The 24,303-nt window shown below is 36.6% G+C and overlaps 1 protein-coding gene across 1 annotated transcript in view; it reads left to right on the top strand.

Moving 5' to 3' along the window:
* The first annotated feature begins 4,036 nt into the window (after positions 1-4,036).
* The window catches only part of ccdc120a (coiled-coil domain containing 120a), a 64,125-nt gene continuing 43,858 nt past the window's right edge, over positions 4,037-24,303 (top strand). The window contains exon 1 of the mRNA XM_039665797.2: positions 4,037-4,257. The gene's annotated coding sequence lies outside the window, so the exon portion shown is untranslated. The remainder of the gene's footprint in view (positions 4,258-24,303) is intronic.

The following is a 24,303-nucleotide window of genomic DNA, read 5'->3' as shown; positions in this document are numbered from 1 at the left end:
TAGTTTTTGGAAAAATCCTCCACCAGTTTTTAAGCTTAGAGTGCAGTTAGAGCCGTCTCCAACTTACGGAGCCCCACAAATGACATAAATCATGGCCACTTTGAACTAATACTTTGGATTGGGGAACGAATTGTTACAGTGCAGCCACGATTTAGTAAATTGAGGAACGAATTATACCGTGTGCACGATTTTCTTAGAACAAGGGAACGAATTAGTAAAAAGTCGTGGGAGCAAACTGTTAATTCATTGCCACGATATACATTTTTTCCCCAGCATGTCATGTGCAGGGCTCCGTACCAACCTCACATCCTAATCTACATCCAAAATGGTGCTTCTTTGTTTGTTGTTTTATTTTCAGAAATGTGCAGGTTAGTGATGCGGACTCCCGAAAAACATTGAGTTTTGCCAAAATCCTTTCTTTCCGTCACTTCAACTCTCATTTAAACTACCTCTCGATCATTTTATGGACCAATTTCAACCTTGAACTTCCCAGGTGCCCTTATTCAGGCTGAGTTATTGATTCAGAGCTGTTTGGTGAACATGTTTATTGTTGTACAATGAAAATAGTATTATTAACTGCCTTTGTTGTGGTAAATTTTGGGGTTGTATGTTCAAACCTAAACTCTTTAAAGACAATTTTAAAATCCAAAATCGCTCAACCTTTAGAAATAGGCTACTTTTTATCGATGGCAAGCTTACAATGTATTTAATTTGTACCCCAAAGCAAGCATACGATCGGTCATAATGTGTTTTCACGTCTTCTTTTTTTAAAGCAGAAATCTTGTTTGAGCGTTTTATGCAAAGAAAGATGCGCTCTGGTCTTTTTTTGTCCTGTTGTTAATCACACCTGCTTTCATGTGACTGAATTGTGTTACGCATGATAAAGTGCAACTAATGGCATCTGTGTGCTGTTGTGTGTATTAATCCCAGCCTAGTGTATACGTCCGACCGGAGAAGGCCTGGTGAACGCCATGTTTTATTACACTGATTGGCCTTCCTACGGTTTATGCATATTTAAAATCGTTAAATCAATGCAGACAAAATCACACCCTTGTTTTTATTTTAGAGCAACGTTTTGTGTTTTTCATTCCTGAGTGATTTAATTAAAATATCGGCAGCATAATCAAATTTGTTAACCTGTTCCCCTGGAGATGTGTACAAAATGAGCTGTAAAACACTTGATTGTCTGAAATTATTTATAAAAAGAGGATGTACGCTAGAGGTGTTTGTGAGGACATCTCTGTATTGTAAATCTTGCCCTTTTGATCTGTTCAACCACTGAGTTAAGTTTTTGAAACACTGTAAAGTAAGATTTTTATGAAGGGTGGGTAAAAAATAAAGTTTTTTTCTTTCTTACATACAGGGAACTCTGGTCTTTTTTTTTTTGCATTTGCAGTTTGTGACTCCTGTTCGAACTTGTTTATCAAAATGAACAAATCTTTTTTCGTGTCATTTGGTTCATTCAACGAACGAAATGAACGAGTTGACTCGGGAAAAGATTCGTTCATTTTGATGAACGAGTTCGAACAGGAGAGTCATGAGAACAGAGCAAGGTGACCATGTGAGCTTATAAAACGTAAACTTTGTTATTTATTTTTAAATGAGCGATCATTTCGCTTGATAAGACCCTTATTCATTGTCTGGAACCGTTTAAAGCCCTTTGAACAGTTTGCATTTTGCACTGAAACTGTCTTTTGGACCTTGAACCGTTTGGTTCCCAATGAAGTCCATTATATGGAGAAAAATGCTGGAATGTTTTCATCAAAAACCTTAATTTCTTTTCGACTGAAGAAAGAATGACATGGATATTTTGGATGACATGGGGGTGAGTAAATTATCAGCAAAAGTTTTTTTTTTTTTTTAATTTTATGTCTTTAATAACTTTTCTGGGCCGGCAAGTTTCAATCCCTTAGAAGCCTATGGAGGAGTGATCCAGCTCTCAGATTTTAATCAAAAATATCTTCATTTGTGTTTTGAAGATGAACGAAGGTCTTACAGGGTTGGAACAACATGAGAGCGAGTAATTACTGACAGAATTTTCATTTTGGGGTGAACTATCCCTTTAACGGTGATGCATAAGTTCAAGAATAGTGAGTTAACACATGCTGCAAACTTAAGGTAAATTCATTGAAAGTTTTTAATAATTAGTTTAGTCTTTAGTAGGCTGTATTGACTAAGTAAAAGGCCATTAATCATTTGGAAACGACATGTTTAATTAGGCTTGTTTTTGCAATTATTTCTCTCACAAGTATGCGGTTGCATTTATACTTAAAGAAAGGGTGGATCATCATATTTTAAGTCTGAAAACCCCTAATGTAAGTATCTCAGTTCTTGCCATTTCTATAGTATTCCACAAGGGGGACTCATTCTCTTTCTATTTTATTTAGTGCTCACATGTGCAGGTGCTTATGAATGGATATTTTTGAAGAGACTCTTTACTGCTTTCTTGAAAGACTTGACGGTCTCTACAACGGATGACAAAAATGTATATTTCTTTACCTATTTGCTGTGCCTCAGAGACATCTGCAGTCAGTTCCTATGGGTTGAGCAGCAAGTGAAGAGAGAGAGAGAGAGAGACTCATTCATGGTGTTGTGGATTGATCCTGAATGAGCTGCTTTGTTTCCATACGGAAGTGCCAGGAAAGTGACCCCAGTGGCCTTCCGTCTGATATGTGGATTTTTGCATTCAGTCACAGTCTGATATTCTTATCCATTTTAGCAACACCAACCTGAGCTTGTATTGTGCTTTCAGACAGTGGATCTATAGAAATCGAATAAAAGAAGAATAAAAGGAAGCAAATATATAGGCTAAGCCTATACAAAATTCACAAACCTTAAAATGTACATTAAAAGAGGCCCCAATGTTTATGTTAACATTTCATTGTACCATTATAATATGTTATGCTCTTTTAGCTACATGATCAGTTTGTGTTTGTAAGACTCATCAACAGCTTTTGACTGTTTGTGCATGATTTCAGGAATATATTGAGGGCGGAAAGCATTAACAAATCAAACTCAAACAGGGGAATTGAATGGGAAACTGATTTACCCACCGATTCATATAATCTCCAACCAGGCTTTGCGGATTACAGCTGCTGTTTAACCCTCGAAATCCCATGCAGATAACAGTACTGGGGTATTGGTAGGCTACTGGATCAAGAATATTACTGGTCAGAATATATATATATATATATATATATATATATATATATATATACATATATAGTGCTTATTTTCTAACATAAAGGCTTTTGTTTATAATATACTGTATGTGCGTGTGTATATATATATATATATATGTGTGTGTGTGTGTGTGTGTGTGTGTGTGTGTGTGTGTTAGTTATGTGTGTATACATTAGCTGAGTAGGCTACTGCATATGTGTGGGTGTATGTATATATATATATATATATATATATATTTGGGCTGTCACATGATTAATCGCATCGAAAATAAAAGTTTGTGTTTGCATAATATATGTGGGTGTACTGTGTATACTTATTTTGTATATAAAAAATACACACATATGCATGCATATTTAAGAAAAAATATTATTTATATATAAAATATTTATATTTATATATAATATAAATTATATATAAATCTATATACAGTATATACATGAAAATATTTCTTAAATATATATACATACAAGCATGTGTATGTATATATATAAAATAATAATACACAGTGCACCCACATATATTATGTAAACACAAACTTTTATTTTGGATGCGATTAATCGTTTGACAGCCGAGGGTGTAAAGGGTCACAGAACATTAGCCTACTGTAAATATGTTTGTGAATTTATATAGGCTATACATATGCTTTATTATTATTTTAAATATATATTATTTAAACTTCTTTACTTTATTTATATATTTTAAATTCATATAAATATAGAATAAAATGTTTTTTAACATCGCATATATATTTGATAGATGTGTTAGTGTTTCCTGTACTGTGGCACTGAACGGGTTAAAGCTGAATTGTGATTGGTTTGGTCGCTGTGTGTAGATCAAGGCAGGATAAAATAACTGTAACAGCCCTTGCAGATGGGGGACGTATAGAGGAGGCTGCTGTGTAAACACAGGGGTGTGTGTTGAAGAACAGGCGAGGATGATGATGATGATTTGGACATCAATGAGCAGAGGAAGACAGTCCTGCAGCTCAATGAAGGAGTGAAGATGCTCAGGAGATGCGCGTGAGATGATGCAGAGGGACGCACGTGGACGGGAGAGACTCCAGCATCGTCTCAGGTATTGAACGGTCCAGATGTTGTTGTGCTTGTGAGGGGTTTAACTGAATAGCAGCATTGATCCGATGTTTGTTTCGCTGAGGAGATGCTGTGTTTGCATGCTGCACATGGTCTGCAGTGCAAAACAAACACATCTGAGGAGGAATTCCGCGACTGTTATGTACTTACTGTGATTTAGGCTAGGCTATGCACGAGCTGGGTGCACAAATGTAAAGCTTTATTTTTTGCGTGTGTTATTTCGGGGTCTGAATTTGTGAAACGACTATATGTTTTTATGCTGTAGCCTAGGCTACACACTTGTATGCAGGCTGTAGCTATATACACGGTTATTGCAATTTCTTCTATTTAATGGGTGTTCTGTTTTTATCTATATTTTTCTTATATATAAATATTGATTTTGAAGCATTCTAATATAATGTTGTGTAAGATCTTATCAGAGATCTCAGAGTGCTTGGAGATGAGTCCTCGCCCCAGATTCACGCGCAGGATCAGGTACGGGGTCACACACACACGCGCAGCTCATCGCGTTAACTGTTGTGAAAAAAATGCATTGTATAATAATATAATTCACTATGTTAGTGTACTAGAGTGAAAGTGTAACTTGATGTATGCAGTGTTTGTACATTGAAACGCGTGGTAATGTTCAGTTGCTCTTGTGCGGAGACTTGGGCGTGTTCAAATTTCATCCGCACGCACTTTTCAGCGTTATTATGGCACACTGTAGCCTACTGATTTTCCTTAGAGCCTGGTTATCAAGCTTCTGCTAATAACTTTATCTTTATATATATATATATATATATATATATATATATACACACACACACACACACACACACACTCACACACTTATCTTAACTATTCTTTTGCTGCCTTGCATACACTGTTTGGCCCTTGAAATCTAATTTTAAGCACAATTCCCATCTCTGAGTCTTAAGTTACTCACTAAAACTGAAAGTGGACATACTTTGTTCACATTTGCAAGCATTTGCACATATTTGTTAAAAAATATCTGGAGGTTGTTTTGCTGGATCCATGCATCTCAATGATAGCCCAGTTGAACTTTATGAAACATGCAACTAGACCTCATGTTTCTCCTAGATATTTATCTACACTTTTATGATACGTCGGCAAACCCTCTGCCATATCATAAATATTTGGAGTCTCTCTCTGAGATCTGTAAAACACTGTCTTGTGAAAGCAATAATATCACTTAACGTCTAATACGTTATGACTCACTCCTCAGCTTGAGGAGCCACGGAGCCAAAATCTTAGCCCATTATATCCTCTTTACAGATCATAAGCGTAATCACAGGATTACGCTGAAGGGGAGAGAAAGAGCAGCTCTGAATGTGCAATCTGGGTTATGCCGCTGTAGGGGTGAAAAGGTCTCCCTGAATATAATTCTGCTAACCTATATTAAAAGGAGCGCTCACCACTAATCTATCTCTTTCTGGACTTATGAAAGGGTGTGTGTGGATTTGTGCAGTTGGCAAATCTATTATGTGGGCCAAACACGTGGGTGAGGTCTGGCAGTGGTCCGGAGGAACCTGCGGCTCTGCGTTTTTAGCTGTTAGGATTGGTGTATGTTTGGCTACCATAGGAAATCTAGAGCAGAGGATGCTGAAAACTTTGAAGGTGGATTTGCAAAAATGGGGCATTTATATTAGGCAATGTGGGATGTAAGAGGCCAGATGAGGATAGGAGAAGGACAAGAATAGACTGGATTCTTATAGTCTCTGAAGAAAAAGTTGATGTTTGCCTGTGCAATTCTCTCAGGCGCAATGCTAACGTGTTCTGGGTGGTTGCCGGGGTGTTGCCATGCCCTTTATAGAGTGTTCTGGCACGATTCCCAGCATACTGAAAAAACAAATTTGGTGTAGGGTTTACTTGGAAACAATTTTCACTTTTCAATTTTTTTAATAAATTGAATAATTTTCAAATTTTGATGTAGAATCACTGAAATAGGATTTTCTTGTAAAATATTCTCATATAATCTTTAATTTAATTCACAACTTCAAAAAAGTTGCTGATACTTGTCTGTACAAATTTCTCAGGCTTAATGTGTACCAAGGCACGTTGCATAAACTTAGCCGTTATGTTAAGACTTTGTCTTAAGATCTAGTATGACCCATTAAGAGTTAGTCAAGGGACGGTTAGTCTTACTTTTCAGTATCATCAAGCCAGTGTACGTTTTTATGTAACTGACTTAAAAAAGTTATGAAGAAAAAAAATTGATGACTAACTTGTAAGACTATTCGGCCTCTGGTTGGTTGCCAGGGTGTTTCTATGCTGTTGCTAGAGTGTGTTCTTGGTGGCCAGTTGCATAAACAGCCATTATGTTAAGACTGTCTTAAGAACTAGTATGACCATCACATAGTTAGTTAGGGATAATCAGTCTTACTTTTAGCTATCAAGTTAGACCAATCTACGACTTAAAAAAAAAAAAAAACAGTTTTAAAGGGATTGTTCACACACAAATTAAAATTCTGTCGTTGTTCCAAACCTGTAAGACTTCCATTCATCTTTGGAACACAAATGAAGATCTTTTTTATCTTTCTGTCCCCCCATTGACAGCTACACAACTAGTTTAAACGCTTCGTAAAACTAATCCATATTAATTGAACGGTTTAGTCCAAATTTTCTGAAGAGACTCAATCGCTTTATATGATGAACAGGTTTAATTTAGGGATTTATTCACATTTAAACATTCATAAGCATGTTCGCATGAACCAACGAGGTTGATTCTCTTGTTACGCAGCACGTTTGAGCTTCTGCAAGAGCCAATGAGCTTCAAGAGGTTTGTTCTTGCGTGCCAATCAGGTTCGGTTACGCTGGTCAATAATAAACGAAAGTCTTACGGGTTTTGAATGACACGAGGGTGAGTAATTAAAATTTTTGGGTGAACTATAACCTTATAGAGCAAACTGGGAATATTGATGTTTGCCTTACATAACAAAGGGGATATAGACAGATAAAGAAAAGTTAACAGTGGAGATCAGAGTTGAGGAGAGAGAGAGTTTGTGGTGTATAACTGGAGCAGTCTTTAACCTCACATTGTCTAATTAGACATTCAGAGCAGAGCCCGTACCACTGGAGGCTCAGTGAATATTTTCAACTCAGTCTACTCTAAATCAAAGTTGCCTCTATCCCCGTCTCTTCCCTTTCCCAGCCAGGATGTGCTATAGGAAAGAATGTGTGTTGCTTCGTGCATAATAAAGAGGTTCTTAAAGCGAAGGTGCGTAGCTTAGCACTAACTACAAGGGCGCGCAAAAGTACTTTACCCCACAGCCAGAGTGGAGCCTCGAGGGATGCGTAACGTTTGCCCACTCAAGAGGGTTGTTGGAGATAAGGCGTGCATCAGCGCCAGGGTGTCAGTGACAGAGCTGGGTCAACACTCGGTCTGCGTCTCTCGCTCTCGGCTCGGTTTAATGAGTTTGTAATCACTCTCATGTCAGAAGGGTGCTTGTGCCCTGGAGGGTTGGACGGTGTCGGCACAGAAGGAGCGCTGGAATTCATTCTGCTGAGACTCACGCTGTGCTGCTGCGCTGTTATTGAAATATGAAAGCTTATGAGCGATCCAAAAAGAAAAGAACACCTAAACCCCACAGAGGTTATGAAGCGAATTACACAAATATTTGCCATACTTTCCGAAGAACAATAAATACACCTTTAGTCTCCTGTGCGCAAGAGAGAGAGATATGGTAATCCGAACCAGCTCTGTAGGAATCGGACAGAATGAAAACAGGTCACGCTGATCCAGGAAACCTGGTACAGAAAGTAAATTATTGGTTTGAGATGGATGAGATCTGCTTTTCTACCCATTTTTGCAGTTATTCACGTGATGGTGGTGGAAGATGATGTTGAAAACTCTCAAAACTTCGTGAAAAAGTTCACCACATGATCATGGTGGATTCCTTCATTCAATCTGTTTTTTATTTATTTATTTATTTCATGTAACTTGTATGTGTGTATGTTTGTTTCCTCTACCATTCATTCATCCATCCATTCATCCATCCATCCATTCATTCATCCATCCATCCATTCATTCATCCATCCATTCATTTATTCATTCATTTATTTTGTCGGCATGGTCTGGAGATGATCTAATTCAATTTTGGTGAGAATCGGAGTTCGAAAAAGTAGCCTTTTCTGATAATTTGAAAATGGCGGACAAATTATCATGACGGAAATGACAATATTTGGTGCAATCAAATCGGTTTGAGCCAAGGAATAAGAGGAAAAATTATGATTCTAGCCATTATGGTTCAAAAGTTATTAGCATAAACATGAGTGAAACTTTGGACAGTTGGTGGCGCTAGAAGGATTGAGTTGGAGACTCCAAATTTGCTACGAAGACTTTTCAGACTGTCCTCTATCAGTCTACCAAATTTCATAACTTTCCCGCAAACGGTTCTATGGGCTGCCATAGACTCGGAAGTATAACAATTGAAGAATAATAATAATAAATATAGCTGCAAGCAGCAATAACCGGGGCCAAGCGCAAAGAAGACATGCCAACATGTGTCAGACCAACTGCAGCAAGGAGCATTTGAAGACATTAAAAGATGAATTTAGGCAAAATGGCTGAAAAATCACATACATTAACCAAAAAAGTGATTAAATGGATTATAACTCTGGACCATGTGGCGTAGTTACAAAATCGATGTGATGTGGTTTGGTGACGATGAAAAAACCTTTAGATCAGTGGCATTAAAATACGCAGATTTATTCAAAAGTTATAAGCATTATTAGAAATTTTGTTATAACTTTGACCAAAAGGTGGCGCTGTCTTGATATCTTTTGAGTACTTTCAGGGGATGCCGCTGATGGCAAAAACTGAGTTTCGTAATGTTACACCAATGCATTCGTTAAGTATAGCATGTTATGTTCTATTATAGCGCCACCAAGAGGCAAAATCCCACATTTTTTTCCATGTGTCCTCAGAATGAGCCTATACATGTGTGTGCCAAATTTGGTGAAAATATCTCATTTCACTTTGGAGTTATTCATTGATTCATTCATTCATTCATTAATTAATTCATTCTACCTTTTTTATTCACTCCACATTTAATGCATGTATGTTGTATGCAAAAATGCAGCCTTTTCATTCACATCAAATTGAATATGTCAACACTGTGGAGATCAAGAGATAAAGTTAATATTTACAGTATAGGCTAGCTAAATCTCAATCAACAGATTTAAAACATGTTAGCTGATATTGAGTGATAGTCTTAATCTTTTAAACTGGCGTGATGACCTTCACACCTCCTAAATAAGATCGGATTCACAGAGACATATGGTGTCCTCTCGGCTGTCATAACATACTTGAATGTCAATGCTTTGAGATTAATTTTTTATGTGGTTGGTGTGCGCTCAGCGTAAAATCACTTGCCTTGACTAACTTACATGTATATTAAGTCTTATAGCTTATAAGTGCTAAAATGATTTCCCTGAGGGCCAGATTAAATGCTGACTGCTTCCCAGAGTTTTCTCCTGAAAAAAGAGCCTGTTATCTCTTCTAGATTTGTGGAGATCTCAGTAATGCCTCAACATTTCACAAGTCCAAATGTCTGAGCTATTGGTATCCACAATTATTTTATAGTTATATCAACCATTGTATCTAAGGAGGAAGTCTGAGGAAACATTTGAGACATGATACTTAAAGGAATAGTTCACTTTTAAAAAAACTTTTGCTGATAATTTACTCACCCCCATGTCATCCAAGATGTCCATGTCTTTCTTTCTTCAGTCGAAAATAAATTAAGGTTTTTGATTTTTCTCCATATAATAGACTTCATTGGGCACCAAACGGTTCAAGTTTCAAATGAGAGTTTCAGTGCAGCTTCAAAGGGCTTTAAACGACACCAGACGATGAATAAGGGTCTTATCAAGCGAAACGGTCTGTTATTTAAAAAATAAATAATAAAGTTTAAGTTTTATAAGCACAAATGCTCACCTTGCTCTGTTCTGTGATGCGCGTTCGTGACTCAAAATGAACGAAACGTTTTTCCGAGTCATTTGGTTTATTCAACGAATGAAATGAACGAAATGATTCAAAAAAAGATTTGTTCATTTTGATGAACGAGTTCGAACAGGAGAGTCACGAACGCGGCATCACAGAACAGAGCAAGGCGAGTATTCGTGCTTAAAATGTATACTTTATTATTTACTTTTGAAATGAGCGATCGTTTCGCTAGATAAGACTCGGTATTCGCTAGATATTCATCGTCTGGTGTCGTTTAAAGCCCTTTGAAGCTGCACTGAAACTCTCATTTGGACCTTGAACTGTTTGGTTCCCAATGAAGTCCATTATATGGAGAAAAATCAAAAACCTAAAATTTCTTTTCGAATTAAGAAAGAATGACATGGATATCTTGGATGACATGGGGGCAGTGTTGTAGTCGAGACCACCTCACTCGAGACCGAGACCAGAGAGAGTCGAGTCCGAGTCAAGACCGAGTCCTAGTCGAGACCGAGACCAGTGAGGGTTGATTACCTAATTTACTTTTATTTACTTAGAGAAATCCTTTTTTTTTACTGAATTTACTTAGAGTTTTAAAAATATGATCAGTTTAGGGTAAAAAGGTAGGTATATAGTAAAATATAGTAGGTGGTGTTAAAAGTAATTTTATTACAATTTGTCATGCGCAGTTGCGCATTAGAAAATCACCAATCACTGGGCGTGTCAATCAATTTAAAGAAATATTTTATTTACATACATTAATAATCATGAAAAATATTTTGAATTAAACTCGAGTCGGGAATAATTCCGAGTCCTAAAAAAAAAAATGTTCGAGTACGAGTCAATTCTGAGTCCAAATGCACACGAGTCCATGACAAGACCAAGACCATTAAAATATGGTCTCGAGACGAGTCCGAGTCTCGAGTACTACAACACTGCATGGGGGTGAGTAAATTATCAGCCAAAGTTTTTATAAAAGTGAACTACTCCTTTAATGATAGGGTAAGTAATGATAGATGGATAAAGACTCTGCATATACATGAATACACACACTGTACTGTATATATAGTGCAGACTGCACACTACACAGGGATAGGAGAAAGTATTTAAACATTCAAACATCACTCAGGTCACGTTTCATTGAGTAACGAGTAATTCACAGTAGCATGCATGTAATGTGCTGGTCAAAATGGTTTATGTTTCTTTTAAATGCATTTATTTTTCACTTAAAGGACAACAAGAGTCGCTCCAGAGTAATCCTTTGACTGATGGGCGTGTGGGACACAAACTGACTCCTGCAGCTCTCCTGAAAGCCTCATGGGATAGAAAGAAGGGCAGTGTTCAAAGAAATCAGTCGAGTGAGGCAAATTGAGGAGACAGTTTGGAAGGCAGTGTGGCCAATGGCTACGACCGCTCAGGCGAATTTAAAGTGACCTGTCCGTACTCTGAAAGGGGTGAACGGACATCCACAAACGGTGCTTATAGCATTCGAGTGTATTCACTTTGCAAGGTTGGCATTTTTATGCGGTTTGGCTAGCTTTGCCGAACATGACCCCGTCGGTTCAGTGCGGACATCTGGATGAGAGTCAGTCACCCAAACATGACGGTGACGGCCCAGATCCGCCCTCGCTGTGCCAGCACCCCGGGGGTGAAAGGTTATTGGCTGCGCAGTCAGAGCTGCCAGCCTGCGATATGCTACTATTTTTAGTAGGGGATTTTTGGCGTTGTTGCCATGCAGCGGTTGGACTCCCGATCACGCTCGGCTCGATGTGTTGCTCCTGCTCATTGTGCAGTTTAGCTCGGCGCTGTGATGTCGAACTGTGACGGATCTCTGAGCTTCACTCGAGCAGAAAAATGTAGGTCATATTATAAAGCAAACACCTAGAGAGGCAGACGGAGAGAGCAAGAGACTGGCTACAAGGCATTAAAAGCTACTCCAGCATGCACATTTTAAAGATGTTTCCTAACTTGCCGTTGGCTGGAGCCTCCACAGCCAGCCAGTGAACGATCAGGAGCAGGACGGGGGTGTGACTGTAGCGGGGCAAGAAAACCTCACAAAAGCGTTGCAGTGGTGTCAAGGACAGGCTGCCTGTTAGAGAAGGAATGAGCACAGTTATAAAGCGTATGGAAAGTGTAAAACAAAGCATCCCTGGGCCTCCGGATATAAAGAGATGCAGTTATGTCTTCATCACATGCTCTGACTCGGACGACCCTGTCCTTGCAGAATGTGTTAAAAGGGCTTATGTATTATATTCTGGGTTATAATGTGTTATATTCTGCTCTGGGACCTAAGCGTGACCTCAAATGTTTTTGCAAACATGAGCTTCTCAGTCCTGAATATATATATGACTGCAATATATATATATATATATATATATATATATATATATTGCAGTCATTATAATAATATAGCATTGAATTTGCATATTTGCAATATATATATATATATATATATATATATATATATATATATTACCTGAATATATGCAAATTTAATGCTATATTATTATAATGACTGCAATATATATATATATATATATATATATATAATTTAATAAATTAGAATTTGCATATTTGCTATACACACATATATATATATATATATATATATATATATATAATATATTTATATATATATATATATATATATATATATATAATATTTATATATATAAATATATTACCTGAATATATGCAAATCCAATGCTATATTATTATAATGACTGCAATAGATATGTATGTATGTATGTATATACAGTATATATATATATATATATATATATATATGAAGAGTTCAGATGCAAAAGCCTCTAAATGCCATTTGAAATTCTCTTCTTTAATGATGATTTTTATCAAGCTTGTATATTTAAGTTCAGTGATTTAACTTAAATGGCAATGATAATTACCTATTAATTGTTATTAAAGTGAAATTACTGAACTTAAATATACAAGTTTGCTAAAAATCATCATTAAAGAAGAAAATTTCAAATGGCATTTAGAGGCTTTTGCATCTGAACTCTTCATATATATTAGTGGTGTCAACCAATTAATAAAATTAACTTGTTATTCAGTTCAGTCAACTTTATTAATCCCACAAGGGGCAATTTTTTTTTTTTTAATTAATTATTTAAATTAACTTGTAATTAATCACGATTAACTGCAATTAATAAAAAATTATATTAAAGTTTTTTATCTATTTTTATATCGTAATAATTTCACATGTAATCTCCAAATGAATGTGAGAAACAACATAAAGTAGCTTATATTTTGAATATTTGTTTAATGGCATCTTTTTATGTAAGAAGGCATCACCGATACCAATACTGCTACTGATGTCTCTCTGAAATTCCCCCATTAATTTTAGGCATTAATTACAGGCATTCAGCATTATAGTATAATTGAAAGCTCTTTTTTTAACATTCATTATTAGGCTTTAAATGATATCACAACTTAAAACAATCTTCACATAAACCCATTATAACAAATGCCACATTTATCATTGCTCAACTTTTTTTCTTCTTACTGTTTTAGCTGTTTTTGACACACACACAAACACACACACACACACACACACACATGCACGCATACGTACTGTATATATATATATATATATATATATATATAGTATATATATATATATATATAGTATATATATATAAAATTACAATATGTTTATATTTATTATATTTTCATGGTATTTTATGTATATATGCTATGTTTTTTTATGTTATTATGTTATTTTTGTCTGTTTCTGTAGTGATTTGCTTTCATTTTCCTGAATAACTTTGTCATATACTTATTTAATTATAATGAAAAATTAATTGAATTATTTTCTCTAGCTCGAGCATGTTTCTATAAAAGATTAATTATAAGCAATTAATTTCTCCTGGCACATGTATTATAGACTGTGGAGACTCGTTGCTGCATGAGTTAGTCTCAGTGAAGACAGGTGGTGATCTATTTTTAAACGCCCTTCTGAGCATGCTCTGATTTTAGGATTGTTCACACCTTTATGAAGGACTGCAGTTACGTTGTTGTAATGCTTCTCCTTGCCACAAATGGCGCACTTGCGGATCAAACCCCAGTTGCACAAAAACACATTTCACTTGATATTGGCAGAACCCGTCTAACGGAGAGCCTTGGCACTTCCTATTAGCCCTATTGTGCATCACCTTGGTTGCAGTTCCATTAGAATTCCACTAGAGGTGATCGCAGGATGAATGGGAGTCTATGGGGCTAAACGGCTAAATGTGTCTCTTTCACCTGCTTGTCGTTAAATCAACAGATTTTATTGTTGATTCCGCAAGTTCAATATAGATTATAGGCCAAAAGTGGAATAAACGAGTACTTATGTGCTTTTGATTTCTTACAGGTTAGGCTGTTGTTGGCTGGAATACGCTAGCATTCTGCTATTGTGTGACATCATCACAGTTTTGAACGGATTTTTAGAACAGATAAGTGAACTTAAAAATGCAATTTTCAGCTGAGAGTATTATCTTAGCCCTCCCTTTTGAATACAACTTTAAAATTACTTGACAAAAAATTACATCCTGAGAAAAGTGGATTTCTGGGGGTGAAACCCCATTGACTCCCACGAGGACCACGAGCGCCCCCGCATGGTCAGAGACGTGTTACTGCAGCCAGAAACTGGAAGTAACCAGCCAGTGCCAATTATCTTCAATTAGACATTCTCTGATATTGGGCACTTTTAGTTTCTCTCAGACTCAAAGCAATAAATAGGATTTAGCATAATTCCAGATCCAGATACATATTATAGTCCATATCACAGATGTTAGGTGTGGGAATCAGCAGCAGCCTGATGATACAATATTATATTAACACAGTATATGGGTCATGATATCGTAATGTTGTTAAAAAAAATTTAAAACTTTGACATATTGCAGTAATTTTTTCAGGTTTATCTGCTGTAGACTACAATGCTTAGTGTATGAGGAGGCTTCTTTTCCCCTCCATTTTCTGTGCTGTGGCCTACCTTGAGCTTTACTGCACTGCAGCATATCATTGTGTCTTTGGCTGTAGTTTATCGTGCCTGTATTTCAGGAGGTTGCTCATATACTACAATCCGTCCATTCTTGGCAGGCGTAATATTCCATGTATCCATCACAGTGTGAAAAGCTTTACACCCCATTATCGAAATCTGCCCCACCTTGTGTTTTGGACATTCTCCAGTGATATCCAGACAACATACAGAATGAAGCATCACAGATGACCTGGCAATATATTTCTCAGTGTGATTAGATATTATATCAATCAGTTACATAAAACATTCTGTCATTTCACTCTTTGGGACCCCAAACTTAAAGGAGTAGTTCACTTTAAAAAAAAAACTTTTGCTGATAATTTACTCACCCCCGTGTCATCCATGTCTTTCATTCTTCAGTCGTAAAGAAATTAAGGTTTTTGATGAAAACATGCCAGGATTTTTCTCCATATAATGGACTTCAATGGGAACCAAACGGTTCAAGGTCCAATTGTTTCAGTGCAGCTTCAAAGAGCTTTAAACAACACCAGGCGACGAATAAGGGTCTTATCTAGCGAAACGATCGCTCATTTAATAAATAAATAAAAAAGTTTAAGTTTTATAAGCACAAATGCTCGCCTTGTTCTGTTCTGTGATGCGCGTTCATGACTCTCCTGTTCGAACTCATTCATCAAAATGAACGAATCTTTTTTTTTGGTTCATTCAACAAACGAAATGACTTGAAAAAAGATTCGTTCATTTTAATGAACGAGTTCGAACAGGAAAGTCACGAACGCGCATCACAGAACTGGCAGGGTATGTGAGGTATTTGCAATTTCCTCGGATATAAGACTGCAAAACAAGCCTTTTATTGCATTTGTTGTTAGCCTACCTTGATGGTTTAGGTTTTGTCGACTGATATCTTAGTTATCCACGCTTATATAATCAGTGATGTTGATATGATATGTACCCCCTTCAGATGCCCACGGAGCTCTTGTGAAGGCTTGTGGGAGCTACAGGTCTTGACAAGTTAAAAGAGTGGTGAAGTGTTTGGGTTATTTTCCAGAGGTTATCTCAACTTCCCTCATGAGCCGCAGCTGTTCAGCCTTTCTGAAGCACACAAACACAAGCAGATTGGGATTAAAGCACATGTGTTTGGCTTTTTTAGCTCATCAAAGTGCATAAGAACCATAAAACACCGCTAACATCTCGTCTTCTAATACTCCAGCGGTGACTTATGAATGCCAGATGTTGTTGAAACACTTCCCAACTACCAGCTATGTGAAGCCTCGTGCAGGTTGTTTCCAAACATTAGACCCGTTTATGATTGGATTTCATTGGGGAAACTGCAAAAACGTGAATAAAACAAACGATTTTTGGTTTAAATTAAAAGGTTGGACTCCATTTATTTGTGCTTGATTGCGATGCCGGGGAAATACATAAAGTCATATAGTTTGTCATTGTTTATTTAAAAACATCAAATTATGCAGAATATAAGATGGTAAATATTTAATTGATGAGTCGTCAATACAATATATAACAATATAATATATGGGGTATGACCCCAAAATTCAACATACTGGCACAAAATGATAACTGCAAATCCACGTCTGTTTCTGTGAATTGCAGCGATCAATTTGCTTTGCCTTTCTGTAGCTTTTGGCAGTCTGTAAAAAGATACCTCAAATTTCTTGTCAAATCTATTTTTTCGCGGCATTCACGCCAAAAACCAATGTTTTTTGCCCCTCAGTGGGTGTAACCGCCAGCGATGGGGAAGTTACTTTTAAAAAGTAGCGTAACTCGTTAAAAAAAGTAATCCGTTACTTTAATTAGTTACTCCATATGGAAAGTAACTTTTTACGTTACTCGTTACTAAAACCCAATATCTGCTCTAAAATGTGTAGGCCTACAAATGTTTACGTGCAGAACGCCATCAAATCTGTCCCTGGGAAAAGTAACGTTGCGCTGAATCGAAAAAGGAACTACGTTTCGTTGCCAAATTTTCAGTAGTAGCGCGTTACACTACATTTTACCCGAAAAAGTAGTTACTTTGTACACACAACACTGGTAACCGCAGTCACTCCGGTGACGTCACGCGCATACACTCTTTAGGTCAGAGGTCACTTTTCCGCCAGAACTAAACTCAAGTACGGCCGTCACCGGAAGCCAGTGATTATAGTTATAAATAGATATTTGTCTCACAAAAACAGAAGGCCTTTATCAACCGCCTGGAGCTGTATGGATTACTTTTATGATGGATGGATGCTTTTTTTTTGTTTTTTTTTAAAAAGTCTATGGTGTTCACTCCCATTCCCATTAGATGAGCCAGGATATTTTGGGATAATTTTCACTTTTGCGTGAACTAACACTTTAATGGACAGTCGGACATTGCAAGACTGCAAGTGCACATTTGCCATTTGGGATAGGGCCATAGTTGTGTTGTGGACTAAACTTGAACCTTTATCGTTATCATCCTTGGCGTGAACGGGCCTTAATTCTGTGCGATTATGATGTGGATGTGTGAGATGTGAGCTTGATAAGTTGGCACTGCAGCAGCGGGTGGTGGAGGGGGTGAGGAAAGGACACGCTGTTTGGATTTTTCTGCTTGGCAACTCGAGCCCCTCCCGCTCGGATTCAAAGCGGAGCGAAGAGGGGAATGTATGCTGTTTGAAGCTCTGCTCACAAGTCTACGCCGACTCCTGACGGGATCACACGCACAATCGCTGAGAGCCAGAGCGAGAAATTCTTCCAGGGCAGTGGGGCACTGCATGAAATAATAATCAGAACACTTAGATGAAAAATAGTCTGTGGCGGAGACTGCTGTGGTGCTGACAGAGGCTTTAATCAGAGGAAATTAATATATTCAAACAGTCTCACTGTAGACACAGTCTAAAGTTTCTATTGTGCTAGAGCAGAAATGGCCCTTAGCAGTGGTTCTTAAAGGGATAGTTCACTTTGAAATTAATTTTTGGTATGTTTTAGCTTAGCTCAAGGGCATCCAAGATGTAGGTGTCTTTGTTTCCGCAGTAGTTTCAATTTTGATATTTTTAGGTCAAACCGTTCTTGTCTGTCAGTCATATAATGGAGGTCTATGGTCACCACCTCAAAGAGCATGCACAGAGAAGTCCAAATTATACATGATTTAATGACTCGTAAATGTAAGTACACATTGATGGCCTAAGACACGAAACGAGCGGTTTGTGTGAGAAAACGAACAGTATTTATATCGTTTTACCTCTTGTTACCACAGCCACGTCCAAGTGATCTGAGAGCATGGGCGCCGGAAAGCGCCGGAAGTGATCTCTCGCGTGTGTACATCACTCATTGTTTACACGGAGGAAAGTTTTACCTTTCACTGTGAAGATCTAAACATATTTAGAAATACAGGAAACCGCAATGGAAGATCACTCTCAGATCACTTGGACGTGGCTGTGGTTACAAGAGGTCAAACGATATAAATACTGTTCCTTTTCTCACACAAACTGCTCGTTTCATGTCTTAATCCATCAATGGTTAAATCATGTTTAATTTGGACTTCTCTGTTCATGCTCTTTGAGGTGGTGACCATAGACCTCCATTATATGAATAACAGACAAAAATGGTTTGACCTAAAAATATCAAAATTGAAACTACTGGGGAAACAAAGACTCCTACATCTTGGATGCCCTTGAGGTAAGCTAAAACATATCAAAAATTAATTTCAAAGTGAACTATTCCTTTAACTTATTTTGCTCATCGCGATTCATTTCCCAGATTTTGGGAAGTTGTGAGACTCCTTAAAATAAGACTTAAAATTAGTAATTAGTGTTGGTCCAGCAATATTCAAAATGATTATGTATCATAGGCTAAATAGGAAAGTTAGCCTATGACAAAAGCTGTCACTAGGACAGTACCCTTTCAAAGGGTAATCTAATATACCATTTAGGCACTGATATGTACACTTTTGGTACCAATATGTACCTTTGAGGGACTAATATGTACTCTTTAGGTACAAATGTGTACCTTTTGAAAAGGGACCACCACAGTGACGTCTTTTTTAACCTTTTTTCTGAGCGTGAGTTTCTAATCATCTCTTTCTCAGCCAATCCTCGTTGCAAGTGCAAGTGAACTGGTATTTAATGTAGCCTGGGATTTTTTTCTAGTTTGTACACACTCATTCTTTGTCATTTATGGACTTGGACTTGGAGGAAAGTATGTTTGTGTTTTGTCGCAGAACAGGCAGTTCATCAAGCGGTTCATGACTTTAAGAGGAAATAGAGGAAGCTTTGCTAAGGGATGTTCACATGACCGTACACTTGTCTGAGGCCAAGAACATCTTCAACACCACAATCCCAGAGACTCCATGAGATCTGCACTATTTTATTTAGAACAAAGATCCAGAAGTGTAAAATGTATTTAGCATGAATGCAGCAGTATCATATCATCATCACAGAACAGAATTTTAAAAAATAACTTGTTTTTACAGTTTCTTCAGCTGTTACTGAGGTGCTGTGAGTGGTTGCCAGGGTGTTGCTATGCATTTTTGTCCACCAGGGGGCAATCTTTGTAAGTAAAATAGCTTAGAAATGTAATAATTCACATTGAAATGTTACTGTGTCAGCACAGTAAAGTGGGATAGGATAAGGCATTTTAACATTGAAAGTTCTCCGAACTGTTAACAGTGCTTTAACCACAGATAAACCCACCACAGTGAGCGTGAAGCTGTGGATTAAAGTAGAGGAGCATTAAGAGTTTGGATCTGCAGGGTTTTCCCCCCCAGATTACTCCTGGAGAGGTTTTAGAGAAAGAAAGGAGAGAGGAGCGAGCCAACTGGCGTGAAACTAAAAGAGAAGTGTTAAATATGTCCGAATCAGCTGTTACTCCTCGATCTCCCTCCTACGATGCCTGGCTGCTGTGAAGCTATTGTTTTAGACTCCTTAAATCTCCTGCGTTCTTATGAATACTTACTCAGACATCAAAGAGGTGTGTGTGTGTGTGTGTTTAAATCTGCTAAAAAATGCAGCATGAAAACAACACTTTATATATAGCCTAGTCTGTTCTTAGGATGTGGTGTACCACTATATGAATAATTAAAGTCCTTTACACATCATTATGGTTTGGGATTTAGATGATACTGTATAATAAGCAGTTAGTGTATACAACGCTCATAGGCCTGGAAACAGTTTATTTCATCCAGTGCCAATGCCACTGCCAGAGCCCATCTCTTTCAGTGAATGGATGGGCACTAAGTCGTCAATCTGTGGTTCTCAGATGTGGAGAGTTGAGATCATTCTTTGACCGCTGGTTCGTTTTATGTTGGGGTTCTGAATGGGCAGCTGTTGGGTTTGAGGTCACTCCCTTTGGGCAGCATTTGTGGCCTTGGCTAATGGCAAACACCTGTGAAAGTTGGAAGGGGGGTGGAGAGCATTTATGTCACGATTTGTTAAACAGATGGCAAACATCTTCCTTTGGCTGTCCTGATCACCACAGCTCATTTTGAGTGTGCCAGATTTTCTCTCCCACTTTTTTATTTGTTTTAGCACTTTTCACAGTATACCGCTTCAAAGCGGCTTTGCAGAAAATCATGATGTTGGTGTTTATAATATCTTAATCTCTTCATTCCTATAGTCGTATTAAGCTGATTAGAGTTGGGCGATAATAAAGTTTTCATTTTACAAGAAATCAAGCAGTTGAGACATTTGCTGTATATACCCTATACAAGTATACTGTATGTATTTGGATAAAGGTAGATATATCCAACTTTAAATAAAGAGCTACAGGGCAATAATGTAGTTTACCTTTTGTGATGCTATAAATAATGTAGTTGAGATTTGCTATATGGTACATTGTAACGGATTTTTGTAATTTGAACAGTATTTTACTGTAATATGTACAGTATAATACTGTTAAATGTGCCAACCGTATAATACTGTAAATGGCCAAGGATTATGGGGAAATATGTGTTTACTACTGTAATTATTTTCTACTGTAAATTGTAAAAAAAATCAAATTATGTAATAGGAAATCAATTCTAATACTGTAAATAAAAATACAGTAGTTGTACTCATGAATACAATATACAGTATTATTACTTTAAAATAAAAATATGGTACTTGTATTGTAAATGAAGAATACAGTACTCACACTGTAAATATTAATAGTATATGATTGTATTACTGTAAATGAAATTACAGTTCTGATACTGTAAACACATTTACAGTAACTCACTGGCATCCAGCTGCCAGTAAGTTACTGTAAAATTTACAGAAACCTTTTTACAGTGTATATATATTGCTTAATGTGAGTATACTGCATGTACCTGGATAAAGTTGGATGTACTGCATATCCTATAACTTTATAAATAGACATGTGCAGTAATATAGGCTAGTTTACATTTTGTGATGATTTAAAAAAAAATTACTCTATAGTAGCCTTATGTGACTCTGGGTCACAAAATCAGTCATAAGTCGCACAGGTAGATTTGTGGCTATAGCCAAAAATACATTATGGGTCAAAATGATTACATTTGTTTTATGCTCCAAATCATTAGGATATTAAGTAAAGATCATGTTCCATGAAGATATTTTGTAAATTTCCTGTCGATAATATATAAAACATTTATTTTTGTGAGTGAATGTAGCACAATTGCAAACATAAACGCACAAGGCGATTTTCTTAATTTTTCGATTTTTTTTTTTTTTTTTTGCACCCTCAGATTCAAGATACTCAAATAGTTGTATCTTGGCCAAATATTGTCCCATCCTAGCAAAACATAGGCCTACATCAATGGAAAGATGTATAAATGTAATAAAAAAAATGTCAATTAAAAAATGTGGATTTAAAAAAAATGACCCATGTGATTGTTTTTGTGGAGTGTATTGTATGTACCCAGATAAATCAGATACATATCCAGGTTTTTTCAAGATTTGTTAAGAAATAACTGTTTCTACTTTTTTTAATTCTCTAGGTTAAATATAGTAATAGTGACATTTTTTATGAATGATTATTTGCAGTAATGCACTTGTTATGGAAGTCTATAAGAAATGGCTTTTCATGTAGAAATCTGCAAAAAAAAGTACATTTTTGTTTAGTTTATGTGAGTATACGTTATGTATGCAGATAAAGTTATATATTTAATTGCAAGTGTGAGTTAGTAATTCATTATGAGGTGATATGGAAATCTGTAATGTTTTGTTCAGTTTATAACAATTTGATGTAGTGACAAGCTCATAACTGTGTATTTTAACATGAATCCCATAGTCTTGCCTTATTGACTTTCATTATTGTAAAAATGCATGCAAAATGCAGTTTTCTAAGAAGTTGGGCTTGGGATATCAAAGTGCTTGTCCTATTTATTCTTATTTGTGAGTTTTGTAACATTAAAATGCATACAAATTTAGTTATTGTTGACTTTTTTGGAAGTAAACTAGCAAATGGTTTTTTTAATTAAAGTCATGCATTTTCTTGTGTACTGTATGTTGCATTAGTTTCACATTAGGTAAATTGACATGTTGATTTGAGCTTTCTGTAATGGTTAATTGGATAAGAGCAAGCCAGGAGTCATGACACTGCAGACAGAGCTGTGGTATTGTCAGTCTCATTAGGAGGAGACGGTTGTTCTGTCCCGTGGAGTGATTGATGAAGAGGCAGAGGGGTCTGGTCCCAGCAGGGTTTCTAACTCTCTCTCTCTCCTTCACCGGGACGCGTTGCGAGAATGTTTTCGCGGAGAATTCCAGGAAGGGCAGGAGAAGCACTTTGTTCTGATCCCCAGCTGAACTTCCCTTCATTGAAATCCTCATGCTCAAATTAAACTGCAGCACTGATGTAAATCCCAGATGACCAGGCTCTGTACAGCAGAAGAAGAGCTTCTCTCGCTAACCAAACTCACCATTAGAACCCAAGTCATCTTTAATCTTGCCTCACTTCATGTCTAATTATATGGGCGGACTAAGTCAAGCTTAATAAAGTTACTGGATAAGATCAAAACGTCTAGGTAATGGATTAAAGGCAGAAAACTTGCTCACAGAATCCTTTTATGAAATGTTAACTATGGATCACTGATATCAGGGTCTTCTCAAATGACTAAAATGCATTTATTGGATGTGAATTATATTGCGTTAAATTGTTTCTCATTGTCTTTTACTTGTGAAAATCACAGTTAAAAGCAATCTGTTTCTGTTTTCTTAATGTAACAAAGTCCTTTTTATCAAATGGTGCTTGTAGTTAATATACAATAACACAATTATTAAATGCAAATGCAATACAATAACTAGCTTACAGGCTGCAAAAGGAAAAGAGTGATATGCATATGTTGTCACATTGTCACATCAAGTTCCCTTAAATCAATTTTTGCTCTAAAAAATGTTTCTTTTTCTTCAGAATATATCATAATTATGTATTATTTACCTTTTTTTGGTTGCATTTTCAGTGTAATATGAGCCCTGGGCTATTGAAAGGATCAAACTGTTGTTTCATGTCGATGACATCCTTTACATGTGAATAGATATCCTGTCTTGAAGCCAATTGGTTTGCAAATGAAGGCACAGCTCTCTGTCCCTCAGGGAAACTGAAGGTAGCCGAAACACAGTCTCAGTTTTCACCTGCTAGATTACCATGAGACTGCTGCTGTTCTACTTTCTTTTAGACATCTTTGAAACCCCATGAGTCATGAGTAATTTAAACATGCGTTCAATGGAAAGCACAACAGCTGTGTTGGAGAAATTGAATTGTAATGGTTACAGATATGTATAATTACAGGACTGTTTTTCTTATTAAATATGAATTATTAAACCACAATGAACTGGTGAATATGAAGAAAAGGTGTTTAATAAATTTAATGTTTGCTAAAACCTGGCCACAAATTCAAAACCACAGTGATTTATTTTTAATAAATAAGTTATTTTTTATTATTATACATTTTAATAACAGCAATATTAAACCCATATTTAATTATTTAAATTAATTATTTTAACGCAATGTAAGCTAAACACCGTCGATACTGTCATTAAGTGACGAGAAATCTCCCCATGTTAACATACTATGGTGAAGGCTTACCTCATAAATATTAATTTTTATTAATAGTTGCTTGGTAACTTTCCTGTAGCGTCCTGTTACGTAATGTCATT

The sequence above is a fragment of the Pimephales promelas genome, chromosome 14, assembly GCF_988280905.1.
Source record: "Pimephales promelas chromosome 14, fPimPro1.hap1.1, whole genome shotgun sequence".
In the NCBI taxonomy this organism is placed as follows: Eukaryota; Metazoa; Chordata; class Actinopteri; order Cypriniformes; family Leuciscidae; genus Pimephales; species Pimephales promelas.
Note: the sequence above shows the minus strand (reverse complement) of the source record. Positions and strands in the feature narration are given on the sequence as shown.